The following is a 14,371-nucleotide window of genomic DNA, read 5'->3' on the forward strand; positions in this document are numbered from 1 at the left end:
CTTTCTTCCCTATAAAAGGATAAGAATTAAGAATATAATTACCAAGTTTTCAAATATATAGATACAAAAAAATTACAAGACAATAAGTGTTGATTTACCTATATTCATATTGTTTCATGAAAGTAACTGAAGGTTAGAATGCACATAAACTAAATCTTCTGCACGTTTGCTTGTAAGTTTATTTCTCTTAATGTTGTGAATAGGTGTTCCAATTCATTTTGGATCATGAAGATGTAGCAAGCTAAACTAACAACCTCAAAGCAAGGTATTGAATAGTGGGAAAAGCATGTCCATGTTTGACCTACCAAGGAATAGGTAGATATATGTCCCTGTCTACCATTGCAGCCATATTTTCATCTTCTAAACTCATTGTGAGCTCATTCATTTTGATATGGATCTCTAAAAATTTTATTAAAACTTGTGAACTTATGTCTTGATAATTCAGGATCAATATGTGGTGGGGTTCTTCCAACACCTTCAGAGGGCCAATTTAATACATAATACTTAGGGTTCAATGAGTGTGTCATGCATTGCAAAGGAGTGTCGCTCTTATCCCAGCTTGTTACTAATATATTGTGCACTTGATAAAAAAAAATGAACCTTCAAGTACAAAGTCATTCTTCTCATGATTCAAAATGACATCCCATAATTTTTCAATCATATTGTCCTACATCTAATAAACACAATTAAGCATTGGCTTATCACAATCAAGAGGCCTCAACATCTCACACATAGGCTTTGTGAATGCAAGAAAATAAGAGATTTTATCTCAAAAAATGTCATCAACAAGCAATCGCTTGATGGTTTGAGCCTTGTCATCATCATCAGCATGGTAGAAATTCCAATCATCATCTGTCACCATATTGATTAGTGCAATTTTAACCTTCTTGATTCTCTTCATCATAACAATGATAGAAGGATAACATGTGTCTGCCATTCTTAACAACTTCAAATTTGTATATTTATTATAAATGGAAAGCGCATGCTGATGATTTAACTATGAAGTTTCTAATGTTTTTAACATCTTTCTACAAGTCTTCAATCTACAAACACAATTCATAAGCATGAAGATCTTTTTCTTTGCTTGGTGGATTTCATATACTTTTCAATGTCAAATTTAAACTATGGACTGCACAAGGTGTCCAAAAAATGTGTGAATATTCATGTTCTACTAGAAGACTTGCAACTCTACATAGAAGTGCATTATATGTAATTATCTGGACAGCCTTATCATTTCCAACTTCTTCAATCAACTATACAAATTACAAATACTCGACATTTTTAAATTCACCAAATGCATCTATTGCTTTTAAAAAGATTGGTCAATTAGCTGAAGTTGCAATAAAGTTAATAAGTGGGTGTCTTTGAATATCTGTCCAGCCATCAGATACAATTTAAACTCCATGTTGCTCCCATGTCAACTTTTGTAGCAATTTATCTGTTTAATTCTTCTTTTGTTGTAGGATGATGGTTCAAAGCTTTTCAGAGCTTGGTGTAACATATCCAGACATGTTATTTGCCAAATATATAACTAGATCCTTTCAATATGGATTTATAGCTGCATTAAATAGTATATAGCTAAAAAATAAGAATGTTCCAACTTTTCTCTTTAATTAGCTAAAAAATAAGAATGTTCCAACTTTTCTATTTAATTCTTGTCTTTTTTATAAAACCAACATTTGCTTAATTGATTTTTGGGAAATGCCCACTTTTCTTTTTTTCTGGCCTTCGTACGCATCACTGTATAAGAGTACTAAAGGAGCGTCAATAAAACCAAATAATTTCCCACTTTTCTTCATATCATATTGTTCTTTCCCCTTCTTCAATTCATTCACACTATCAGTTTTGATCTTTTTACATTTTTTAATACCATAAATTTTTATTTGCAGTAGATGTGCTTTAACTCTTGTATATGTCCCACTGAGCTCCTTTCTACAAACAGAACATTCACATATTACATTTCCACCACCAAAACCACAAACATGAACTTTTTCCCATATGTTTTTCCCTATCCTAAGGGAAAATCTGCATTTCTGGAATGTCACTGTAGATACAGATTAAAATTCAAATATCCAAGTTTCATTTGGGTTCCATCAAACTAAGGACAAAATTTTGCTCATTACGAGAGATTAATAAAGTTTATGGAATTCTTGTTCCACCCTAAGCAGTCGAACAGATATTTGGGAACCAATTTTGTACTGTTGGCTCACTTCGAGGCTTCCACTCTCACTTCATCTCTCCTACTATTACCCTCTACCATGATGCAGAGGATTTCAGATGAAATCCAGCCTCGGCATCGAGGCTTTGAAACATGGTTGACACAAAGGGCAGCCCTTGACAAGGAGTTTGAGAAATGTGGAATTTATTTCCATTACAACAATTTTTTGAAATGAAGTTCCTAAAAATCATTCCAATTGCACAATTTCAAGGGATCAAACTATTACCTAAAAGATAGGTTCTAATCAAAACCTACTCAACATAAACCTGTAAAAAATATATGTAGAATGTGCGTAATTAATTTCATGAGTGGTAACTTGTGGTATATGACGAGTGTCCAAGAAGAAGTAGATAAACCTTACCCTTAGTTGCCTAAGGAAAAATCTATGCTAGTACTAAGCCATTTCACTAAAGCATATAAGTATAACTTGGCATTGGATTATTGTGATGCAAAATTATCTCAATTCGGTCCCTATACCCCCTTTTCTCCAAATTATTTCACATATAGAGAATGTAGGATGCGCATAAACTTTATGTGATGATTTACAAGCTCATTATATACCTTTACCTCATATTGTCATTGTCAACCTTGTCAATCTTTTCCACTAATTTAATCTATGCCCTTCAGATTTTTTACTCAAGATGTATTCTTTCCAACATAGTGTCACCTTCCTTTATGATACATCCTCTTTGCGGAAGGATCCGAACGATCTATTTATATTTATCTTAGGTCTAAACCTTTGGCTCCTGAATGGTATCGATCTTGGCATCCCACCTTCTATTGGATGTTTCCTTCCTACTTTAAAGAATGTGGGCTAGAGATAGTGGCAGCCGGAGGAATGCAATAAGTGGATAAGAATTTGGTGCATGCAATTGCCAAGCATTGGAAACCAAGGACTTCATCTTTTTGGTTTTCGTGGGGAGAAATGAGAGTATTATGCTTTGTGATCACTTGTGATCCAAATAACCAATTGGAGAAACAATTCCTCAAAAACCCAACTAAGGTTAATGCAAATAACCTTATAGCTCACTTTACTGGGCGAAAAACGTGGCCCCTAGTGGAAAATCATGAAAGTCAAAGCATCAACCTAAAAAATCTATATGAAGAATTTGGAGCCTATGTTGAACCTTCCACTTTATCTTGAAAAAACATATGAAGAGTTAAACACTACATGATGCTTTGCATAGACAGAATGACATTTTTCACCAAAGAAACTGACATCCTAGGTGTTCATATCGCCAAACTTTTTCAGATATGGGGACATAGCAGGACCCGACACTTGCTAGTAGCAATGACAGCGTTTGCTTTGCTTTACTGAGGACTCACCCACTTCACCATTGGAGACTTTGACTTTGTAGAAGGATGCACATATACTTTACAATTGTGGTTCCTCAAGCACACGGGACCCCAAGTCAGTTTATTTAGAAACACTGATGGAGCATTGACAGTCTTAGAACCATACCGCTATTTGATCCAGATGTTAGACGAAAAGGAAATCATTTGAGACTTTTGTGATCGCTGCTAGAATTCACCTAGATATACTCACCATTACTATGGTCATACCACACTCTTGGACCCTTATTTGATAGTTGATTATTGTGTTGATAGATGCATGAAACAATTATCTCAGAGACTGAAGATGGTTTCTGAGCATACCCCAATTGGAGCTATTCCCAAAGCTGACCTCAGCTCTCCTCAATGGGCAACATTAATAATAGTAGCTCGACAAGAACGGAAGACACAGATACCCTACACTTGGTTCACAGGCCTAAGGGTAAATAAGGAGTATGCTGAGTGGTGGTATGCCAACCGACCACCGTCCATCATTCCCTAAAAGTTTTTGTGATCAACTTTGTACTCCTTATTTTGTCTTTAGTCATTGTCATCTTTGTTAATGTTTTCTTTCGATGTAACATTTGAAATTCTTAAAGAAATATGAACCTTCATTTTCTTATCATTTTCTTTCAATACCTCTTCATTTTTCTGTCTCATAAGGTGAATACTTGAAAGCAAACAGGATGTTTGAAAGCAAAACACAAGCTAAGCAGATTTCTTAGAAGAAGGCTTCATCTTCTCATCTCATGCCAGAAACACATGGCTTCCTAGCAATCGAGCCAGAAGGCTATCATATGTTTCGGTTGTTTATGGAGCGATTCATGAGGAAGAAAGAAAAACAAAAGGCCTTGATGGTTACTCCAAAACCAGCAACTGAAAAGCCGGCCAAATAAAAAAGAAACAATAAAAACAACCAATCTTTTCCTACGCATTGAGATGAAGACCATCTACATTCAGACTCAACAACTAGTAAGGAGAAAAAATCTGAATTGGTTCCGCTCAAAAAGAAAATGACAACAAAGAAAAGCAAGAAAGGAAAAAAATCGTAGAGAAAAGTAGTTCACCTAGCCCTATCACCAGCGAAAGTCTGGAGGAGAAGCAAAAAAAGAAAAAGAAAGCATGCCAATAAGGGCAGAAAGACAAAGAAGTACATCCCAAGCAATAGCTTGAATAGCGAAAGTTCTAAATAGAAAGTAAATGAGATCAATGGCAAGAAGAAAACGACAAAGCCAGAATTAGTAAAATCAAGTGATGACAAAAGTCCAACTAAGCACAAATTTTATAAAATAGAGAAAAGGATTGAACTTAGAGAAAAAGGAAAATGTTCATACTTATGCGAGGATTACTACTTGGGCATTGAACGAGATGAAGACATGAAGGGCTTGCCCAAGGAGGTCATCAAATATGATGGAACCACCTGCCCATATGCTCACCTTTCAACCTTCATCAATAATTGCTACAAGATCTAGGCGAATAACAAGGCATTGTTTCGCTACTTTCTACGAAGACTTGAAGGCATTGCAGCGCAATGGTATAAGGAAAATGTTAACCTAGTTAAACTGAAGGAATTTGATAGGTTGGTTAACATGTTTGTTGAGAAATTTGAGCAAAATGTTCTCATGCCTCCAACCATCAGTACCCTTTGTAGTTTCTGTCAGAAATAAAGAGAAAAGACTTGAGAATTCATTCAAAAATAAAGAATTCAATGCAACAAGATGAAGGATCCCATTTCTAAAACACAAGCTCTATCAGTCAAAAGGAAAAATCTTGCCCAACCCTTGAAAAGTCTCATCCACAGTGCTCCAATCAAGACATTTGTAAAGTTGATTGAACAAGCAAATTCAATAGAGAAAGGAATTGAAGAAGACGATTTTGATGGAATCATTGCAACCAAGTATAAAGAAGAGGGTAAGAAAGGAAGAAGGACACAATTGCCATAACACTTCATAAAAAATGTCAGCACTCGAAAGGACAATGGCAACAGTTAAAAACATGACGAAGAAGCAAATCACAAAAAAAACACACAGCTGCCCAAAGGAAATAAATAAGGAATGAACAAACACCCAAGCTAGAGTCATAATCGAAAGTTCACTCATTACAGACAAGCTCATGAAAAGATCCTAGAGTACTTCCTCGCCAAAGGAACTGTCACCTTGCCTAAAATTTTAAAACCTCCAAAAATGATGGGAGGTGATAAAGAAAAACTATGTAACTTTCATCAAGCCCCTAGTCATGACACCGAGGATTGTTTTGTCCTCAAAAACATTATCCAAGATTTCATCCATAAGGATCTCAAGATTGATGATGACAACATCCCTGAGATATTAAATCCATTTCTTAATCACGGGAAGGAAGCAACAGCCACGATCACCACAGGCACTCCACTTGCGTATTATTTGCATGAGCACATCCAACCTTGTGATGGAAGCAATTTACACCAAGTCATGATGAATAAATCGAGGTAAGAAACCTCTAGATTTTATTGGTATGATGAACAGCGAGGCAGAAAGTTCATCAAAAAAATCTGCCATAATTCCAACGACTTTTCTTTTATGAGGCGGCGATGATGAGTCGTCAAATGACTCCTTACCTCTAAGGACTAGTCTACCACTCTTACAGAAAAGGATATCTCAAAATGGGCATGTTATGATGAAGATGCTCCTTACATCTTCATTCAAGATAATTAAGTGGCTACGCCACGTGTATTGATCGATAAAGGAAGTGGTTTAAATATTTGTTTTGATCTCACAGCCAAAGTTTTGGGATTTTGCAAAGACAAATATCGCCTTGATGATACCAAGATCTATAGAGATGACGGCCGAAGCATGAATAGCAAATGTACCCTCATCATGGATGCGATCATTGAATGCACCAGTCATTGCATTCGATTCTACGTGGTGGATGTACCACTATCATATAACTTGCTCTTAGGACCACCTTGGATTCATGATGTACGAGGTATCCCATTCACTCTTCATCAATGTCTCAAATGAAATTTTGGCTCATCGGTCATCACCTTACTCAATGAGGATCCGGTCGAGAGGTTGGTACAACCAATGCTACTTGGGCCAATTGATTCGGTGGACGTCCCAACATAAGAGCAGTGAAGGAAGGACGTTTGGAGTAATAGATGCAGAACATCCCTTGTATGCTCATTTTGTGAGAAAACCTAAAGGATTTTAGTTACTTTTCAAAGGTGGTTGTCGTCCATTCACTGGCCTCGGAAAGATTGAAGATGGTGGCATCTTGCATCCAATCAGTATCCCCTTTTAGATGAACATCAGAGGATTGGGATACCTTAAAGAAGTCTGAAAATGACCTTTTTAGCTAATGGTATTTGCCTTTGTTTTCAAACACTCTCATGAATTTTGTAATCTTAACTTGTACTTGTCTGGTCACATGAAGCCCCCCTATGAACTAAAAACTTTTGATATGCAATGCAAGTAATCTTTTGTTATCAATTTTAATTTTGTTCAATTTTCCTTTATCCTCATCTTTACAGAATGTCAGAGCTCAACATGTTTCAGTTTTTTCTTTTTCTTCGAAAGTTCCCCCAAAAAGCATTTATCAAACAAGTAGTTAGTAAAATTAAACCTATGACAATACTTGAGTCAAAATTACCGGAATTTGCTCAGATTCAAAAACAAGAATATCCCTCGTTCTTAATTAATGATCCAACTATAGAAATTAACATTGGAACCAATGAGAATCCTAAGATTCTTCAAATTGACACCAGTTTGTTAGTAGCTCAGGTTCTTATAAGCCACCAAAAGTTTTTGCATAGACCTATGAAGATATGCCCAGGTTTAGACCCCTAGTTGGTTGAACATTGTTTGCCCCTTAAGTACCAATTGCAAGCCACTTAAAAAAATTGTCCAAGTTTGATGCTCAACTATAAGGGCCCGTAAAAGATGGATTACAGAACCCACTAAAGGCAAATTTATTTGTGCCATCGATTACCTCGAATGGTTGGTTAATATTATGGTGGTTCTCAAGAAAAATGGCAAATCTAGGTTGTGTATTGACTTTCAAAACCTGAATAAAGCCACACCAAAAGATGATTACCCACTTCCAAACATTGATTTATTGGTAGATTGTACCATGGGCCATGCCATGTTCTCTTTTATGGATAGATATTCGAGTTACAACCAAATCAAATTAAAAGTCAATGATCAACCTAAGACTGCTTTTACCACCCGTGGGGCACTTTCTATTACATGGTAAAGCCATTTGGGTTAAAGAATGCTAAAACAACTTATCAAAGAGTTATGACCGCTATCTTCTGCAACCAAATGCACAAAATCATGGATGCATATATCGATGACATATTAATTGAATCTAAGGAAAAACCTTGAAGGACATGACCCCTTATGAACTACTTCATAAAATTCCTTCGAGTTATAACCATATTAGAGTGTTCGGGTGTACTTGCTGCCCCTTGCTCGTTTCCAACAGGAAAAATAAAATGCAAACAAAGTGGAGGCCATGTGTATTTATTGACTACGGTCATCAACATAAAATTATACATTTGTTTTGACTCTATTGACAAAAGAACTTACATTTCTAGACATGTTACTTTCCATGATAACAGTTTTCTCTTTCAAGGATCGAGAGCTCCTCACAGTGAGCAAGAAATATCTACATGGATTCAAAAACAAACATCAATGGATTCTAAAATAAGAGACAATCAGCCTCAAAAGGTATCACCTCCTTTATTTCAAGTATTGCCTAGTATTGTTTCAAATTGTGAAACAAGCCGCAGTCGGCCTCCATAGGCCAGCAAGATAACCACAGGGAAGAAAAATCAAAATAGTCCTTACATTTCTCCATCTGGACTTGAACCATCTTCAGTGCATGAATATTCTCAACCAGATGCTACTAGTCAACAACTGGTCATTGACATTATCCTTCACGCTAGAGATCAAAAGCAATGTACTCACATTATGGTGACGAGATCAATGGATGGCACTAAAATCCCAAAAGTATATTATGCCAAGAAAGAATTAGACAAACATGAGCCTAGAAATCATCTTGAAGTTCTTGATCACCCAAAATGGTTCTACGCCATGACTGAGTTCGAACTACGGTGTTGGTGCGACTCTCTCGAGCAGGGTCTTATAGTTCGAGCTAGACTAACTTGGCTCATGAACACACCTATGGCGGGGTAGTGGGGACCTACTGCCACAGTTTCCTAGATCTCCTCCCTCATGGTGGGGAGATCAGATCTCCAAACTGCTGACTCCACCTCTTCCCATATTCGTGGATCTAAGATTCACAGTTTATTATTCCACACAGATCTCCATAGGACAGTGAGGCAATCTCAAACATGATGATATATATATATATGCGCACACATACATACATACTTGAAGTTGCTTATTTTTCAAATAAATACATTTTACTCAGATTTATATATATACGTTTTCTTGAAGAAAATTAAGAAGAGAAAAAAGGAAAATTACGTCTTAATGGTGAAATGCGGTCCCGTGTAAGACATTAGCACATGGAGGGGCCTTGCTCTCATGATTTTGTAGTTAGAGATAAAATTGTATGCATATTTGTCAGTGATAAAATTTTCAGCATATATTTAGCAATTCTTTATTATAGAAACAAACAAAAGCTATTAGTAAAAGTAAAAATAAGCAATCTTACCGATTCGTACCATATACAAAAGACAAAGCTTTATGTACATACATGGGGAATTATTTTGCATTCAAAAGAAAAAAAAAGCACAGGTACATCTTTGTTCAGCATTTTGGTACAATCAGAAATTAGTTTCACGTGAAGGTTGATTGTGACGTTTTTTGAATTAATTGTCCATATCTTGTATGATGTACACAGGCATTGTCATTGATAAAGTTGCAGACATGACTGGCCCATATTTGCCTCGAAGGGATCCAATGGTAACAGTGAACTTCTAAAATCATCCATCCTATGTGGGAAATACTTTTCAAAACTAACTTATAATCATTGGGCGTTGTTACCAACTAGCTTTAAGCTGTAATAAATTCAAATTATACCATCAAATCAATGTTTCATAAATGTAGAAGATCTCCAATGTGATTTGAAATTTTTAAATCACAAAATCTAAATCATAAAATAGACCAGCCGGACAGCATCAGATCATCTCACAATGCAACAACTTTATCACCAATACTTCACAACAACAAATATCCCTTTTAGGAGTGGCTGAAAGCTGTTCCTAAAAGCACATGTAGTAGTTCCTAAAAGTAATTAGCAACGGTCAAATGGTTGTTCCTAAACCATTCCTCGACGGTTCCTAATTACTTTTAGGATTGGTTGTGACTTTTCCTTTTCAAGACTCAGTAGGACCAGTTTTCCATGTGTATCCCCAAAAGTTCAAAACTAGTTATATATTAAGGTCCATAAAGGAACAGTCACGCAGGCCGTTCCTAATAGTTGATACACCATTTATATATATATATATATATATATATATACATATATATATATATATACATATACATATATATATATGTATACATATATATATATATTGTGTATGTGTGTGTATGTGTGTGTGTGGAGAGAGATAGAGTCATTAAACAAGAATATTTAAATTTATTGATCTCATATATAATCTTTATATGATTAAGAAATAGATTACAATTAATAAAGGTATGCAAAAAGAATAAAGAAAAATTAGCTTTATCACTAGCTCCATCTACATCATTTCCTCTTTTTTTCTGCCCACACTGCCCTACTTATGAGAGCCTCAACACATGAAACATTTTCATTGTCAGTGTCCCTAAAAAAAAAAGGTTCTGATAGAAGAAAAAACTATGCGACCAAAAACATTCAAACACCAAAAAATTAGACACCAAGAAATTACTTTGATAACAAAAAGGTTTAAAGACCAAGAAGCTGCTTAAGATGAAGAAGGTTTTACACCCAAGTGCCAGATCCAATGCAACGTGTGTATATGCAAATATATGAATAAATGATGCTGATGTCATTTGTCAACAATTTAAAGACAAAATCATAGTCCTTATCACAAAATGACAAGCACAACTTCAATAAACCAACAAAGACTTTGGTAGTAACCACAACACAATAAAAAGGAAAATGCAGTGATAAAATTTGTCTACGAAGACAAATTGAAAAACAGAATTCGGATAGCTAACTAAAATTATAAAGGAATATACAATCTTGCAATGAAGGTTCAGCTTGGAGGTAAAAGATTGTGCAATCTTGTGCGTTAACTCTGTGGTTTCAGTCCCCATGAAAGATTGATAATATAATTTCTTTACTAACTAATCAAACTTTCTTATATATCCCCATGGAAATCAGGTTGTCAATAATTAAATGCAAATGAACAAGTGTAACCCTTATCTATTCCTGAACGAATCTTGAATTCGGTCACCTTAACCATATGCCCAACAAAACCATCAAGCTGATCTAACGAAAGGCAAAAAACAAAGCTCTATTCATGACAAGACTTCACCATCCATCTATGCAAATGAAGTGAAATTTAAAGAACCACTCATAGTATAAAATTTTCTCTCTCTCTCCCTCTCTCTCTTACACACAAATTACATGTTGTTTCATATCTACGTGGCTTCACCTTTTTTAGAAATTTTCCTTCCAAAAAAAAGTCTAGATCTCTAAGGAAAACTAAATATGGAAAGTAAATGTACTGTAGTTGTCCCATCACCTACCTAAAATTGACAGTAAACGGTAAAATAAAATGAACATAAGGTCAAGGAAAACATTTAAAGAGCAGCATTGCTAATGTGTTGTAGAAAAATGCAACATGATGCAAAAATTCAACTACAATCAAAGGCTTCCAGTCTGGTTTCAAGAGAAATCTAACTTTAGTGAAGGAAAAAATGAGAAAATACAATAAAGGAGAACAATTAAAAGTTAAAAGAAAATGCTCAAACTCTCCACTACCTTGGAATTAGCAAAATAGGAAACCTCAAAGTAGAGTGACATCCATACCAAATTACACCTGACTTGAGAAGTGAATGGGAGCATTAAAAAAAATCGTAAAATCACATACAATGAGAAGAGCTTCAGCCAATGCAACACGACATACTTATGTAAAAACCACATAAAGATAAGTGTTAATTGTTGTGGGAAATGCCATTCACGTATCTTCTCCAAACTTGGTCACAAATTACTTTGCTGTAGGTGCACCTAAAACCATCCAGTCTACATTGCAGTAAGTACAAACATTACAACAGGAATGGAACAGTAAATGTAAAGTGATGTCAAGATGCATCCCAATTGGCCACTCTGTCCTAATTCTGAGGTACATGACATTGTATAATCCTTCACTGAATTATAAAGCTACAACATGCATTCATTCTACTGGTGGAATGCTGCTCTCATCAAGCATAAATCTGTGGATCAACTTTTGACCTTTAATTCAAAGATATTTGCATTGAAGTTGCAAGTAGTTGAGATGGAGATGATTTAGCTCATGACTGGTCTATGCTAGTTCTGATCAGTCTAATAGTTTCAATTTACAAAGATATTATGCAGGAGATTTTACTAGTTGTTTTATATTTTCATGTTCTAGGGAATTTTCATTTATAGCAATGTGACTACTTCAGTCAAGTGTTGTGATGACATCATAATATGGCCACACATTTTTGCTTAAAGTTGTCACTTTTGATCTTTTCAATTTTATGTTCTTATTATCGCAGTATTATCCTCATGATTTTTATCTTTTTTAGTTTTTTTGCTTGAGAAACTATCATCTTTTTCTTAGGCAAAATTAAGAGCACTTAGAAAAATAGGAGATATTAGATATTAAAAGCTATTCTACCAAGGAATTATGATTTAATATGAAAAATACTTTTGTTAATGTTTTGCTTATATCATAAGACATAACCCAGTCAGGGAAAAAAATGAGCAAGGAGAATACTGACGGCAGTTCAACATAGCAAGTGATGCGGTCAAATGCTAGAGAAAAAGCTGGAAAGGTGAAACCATTCCTCCCTAGAACAGTTTGTTGTTTGTGTTATTGTGCTTCTGTTATGGTTTTGGAGAATCATGTTACTTCCTAAAAAATTACAACATATCAAGCCAACAGCTTTTAATCAAGCAAAATAATGAGAAAAGAGAGTTAACAACAATACCTTGAGAAACAGGATCATGAAACTGAGAATCAAAACTAAATGGCTTTGATGTCTGTTTCCTTTTGACTTCTATGAGACTCTGTCTAGCATCCAACTCCAAATCAAGTGAGATATAAGCCATTTGAAAAATTATCAAATCACTCTATGGTTTCATTGGGTATATGGTTAAGGTGATCGGATTCGAGATTCGTTCAAGAATGGATAAGGGTTACACTTGATCATTTGTATTTCATTATTGACAACCTGAGTACCATGGGGATACATAAGAAAGTTTGATTAGTTAGTAAAGAAATTCTATTATCAACCTTTCATGAGGACTGAAACCACATAGTTAATGCACAAGATCACACAATCTTTTACCTCCAAGCTGAATCTTCGTTGCACGATTGTATATTCCTTTATAATTTCAGTTAGCTAACTGAATTTTTTTTTTCAATTTGTCTTCATAGATAAATTTTATCACTGCATTTTCCTTTTTTTTTATGTTGTGGTTACTACCAAAGACTTTGTTGGTTTATTGTAGTTGTTCATGTCATTTTGTGATAAGGACTATGATTTTGTATTTAAATTGTTGACAAATGACATTGCCATCATTTATTCATATATTTGCATATACACATGTTGCATTGTAGTTTTTTCTTCTATCAGAACCTCTTTTTTTAGGGACATTGACAATGAAAATGTTTCATGTGTTGAGACTCTCATAAGTAGGGAAGTGTGGGCAGAAGAAAAGAGTAAATGATGTAGATGGAGCTAGTGATAAAGCTAATTTTTCTTTATTCTTTTTGTATACCTTTATTAATTGTAATCTATTTCTTAATCATATAAAGTTTATATATGAGATCAATAAATTTAAATATTCCTGTTTAATGACTCTGTCTCTCTCCACGCACACACATACACATACAATATATATATACATATATATATGTGTATATACAAATGGTGTATCAACTATTAGGAACAGCCTGGGTGACTGTTCCAATATGGACCTTAATATATAACCAGTTTTGAACTTTTGGGAATACATATGGAAAATTGGTGCTACTAAATCTTAAGGAACAATCGCAACCGATCCTAAAAGTAATTAGGAGCAGTAGAAAAATGTTTTAGGAACAACCATTTGACCATTGCTAATTACTTTTAGGAACCACAACATGTGCTTTTAGGAACAGCTTTCAGCCATTCCTAAAAGGGATATTGTTGTTGTGAAGTGATGGTGATGAAGTTGCTGCATTGTGAGATGATCTAATGCTGCCCGGCTGGTCTTTTTTATGATTTAGATTTTGTGATTTAAAAATTTCAAATGACATTGGAGATATTCTACATTTATGAAACATTGATTTGATGGTATAATTTAAATTTATGATTAACATTCACAGCATAAAGCTAGTTGGTAACGACTCCTAATGATTATAAGTTAGTTTTGAAAAGTAGTTCCCACATTGGATGGATGATTTTAGAAGTTCTCTGTTACCATTGGATCCCTTCGAGGCAAAGTATGGGCCAGTCATGTCTGCACATTTATTAATGACAATGACTATGTACATCATACATGATATGGACAATTCATTCAAAAAACAACACTATCAAGAGCCAGTCATTTCTGCACCTTTATTAATGACAATGACTACGTACATCATACATGATATGGACAATTCATTCAAAAAACAGCACTATCAACCTTCACATGAAACTAAGTACTGATTGT

Source organism: Nymphaea colorata, chromosome 8, assembly GCF_008831285.2.
Source record: "Nymphaea colorata isolate Beijing-Zhang1983 chromosome 8, ASM883128v2, whole genome shotgun sequence".
Lineage (NCBI taxonomy): Eukaryota > Viridiplantae > Streptophyta > Magnoliopsida > Nymphaeales > Nymphaeaceae > Nymphaea > Nymphaea colorata.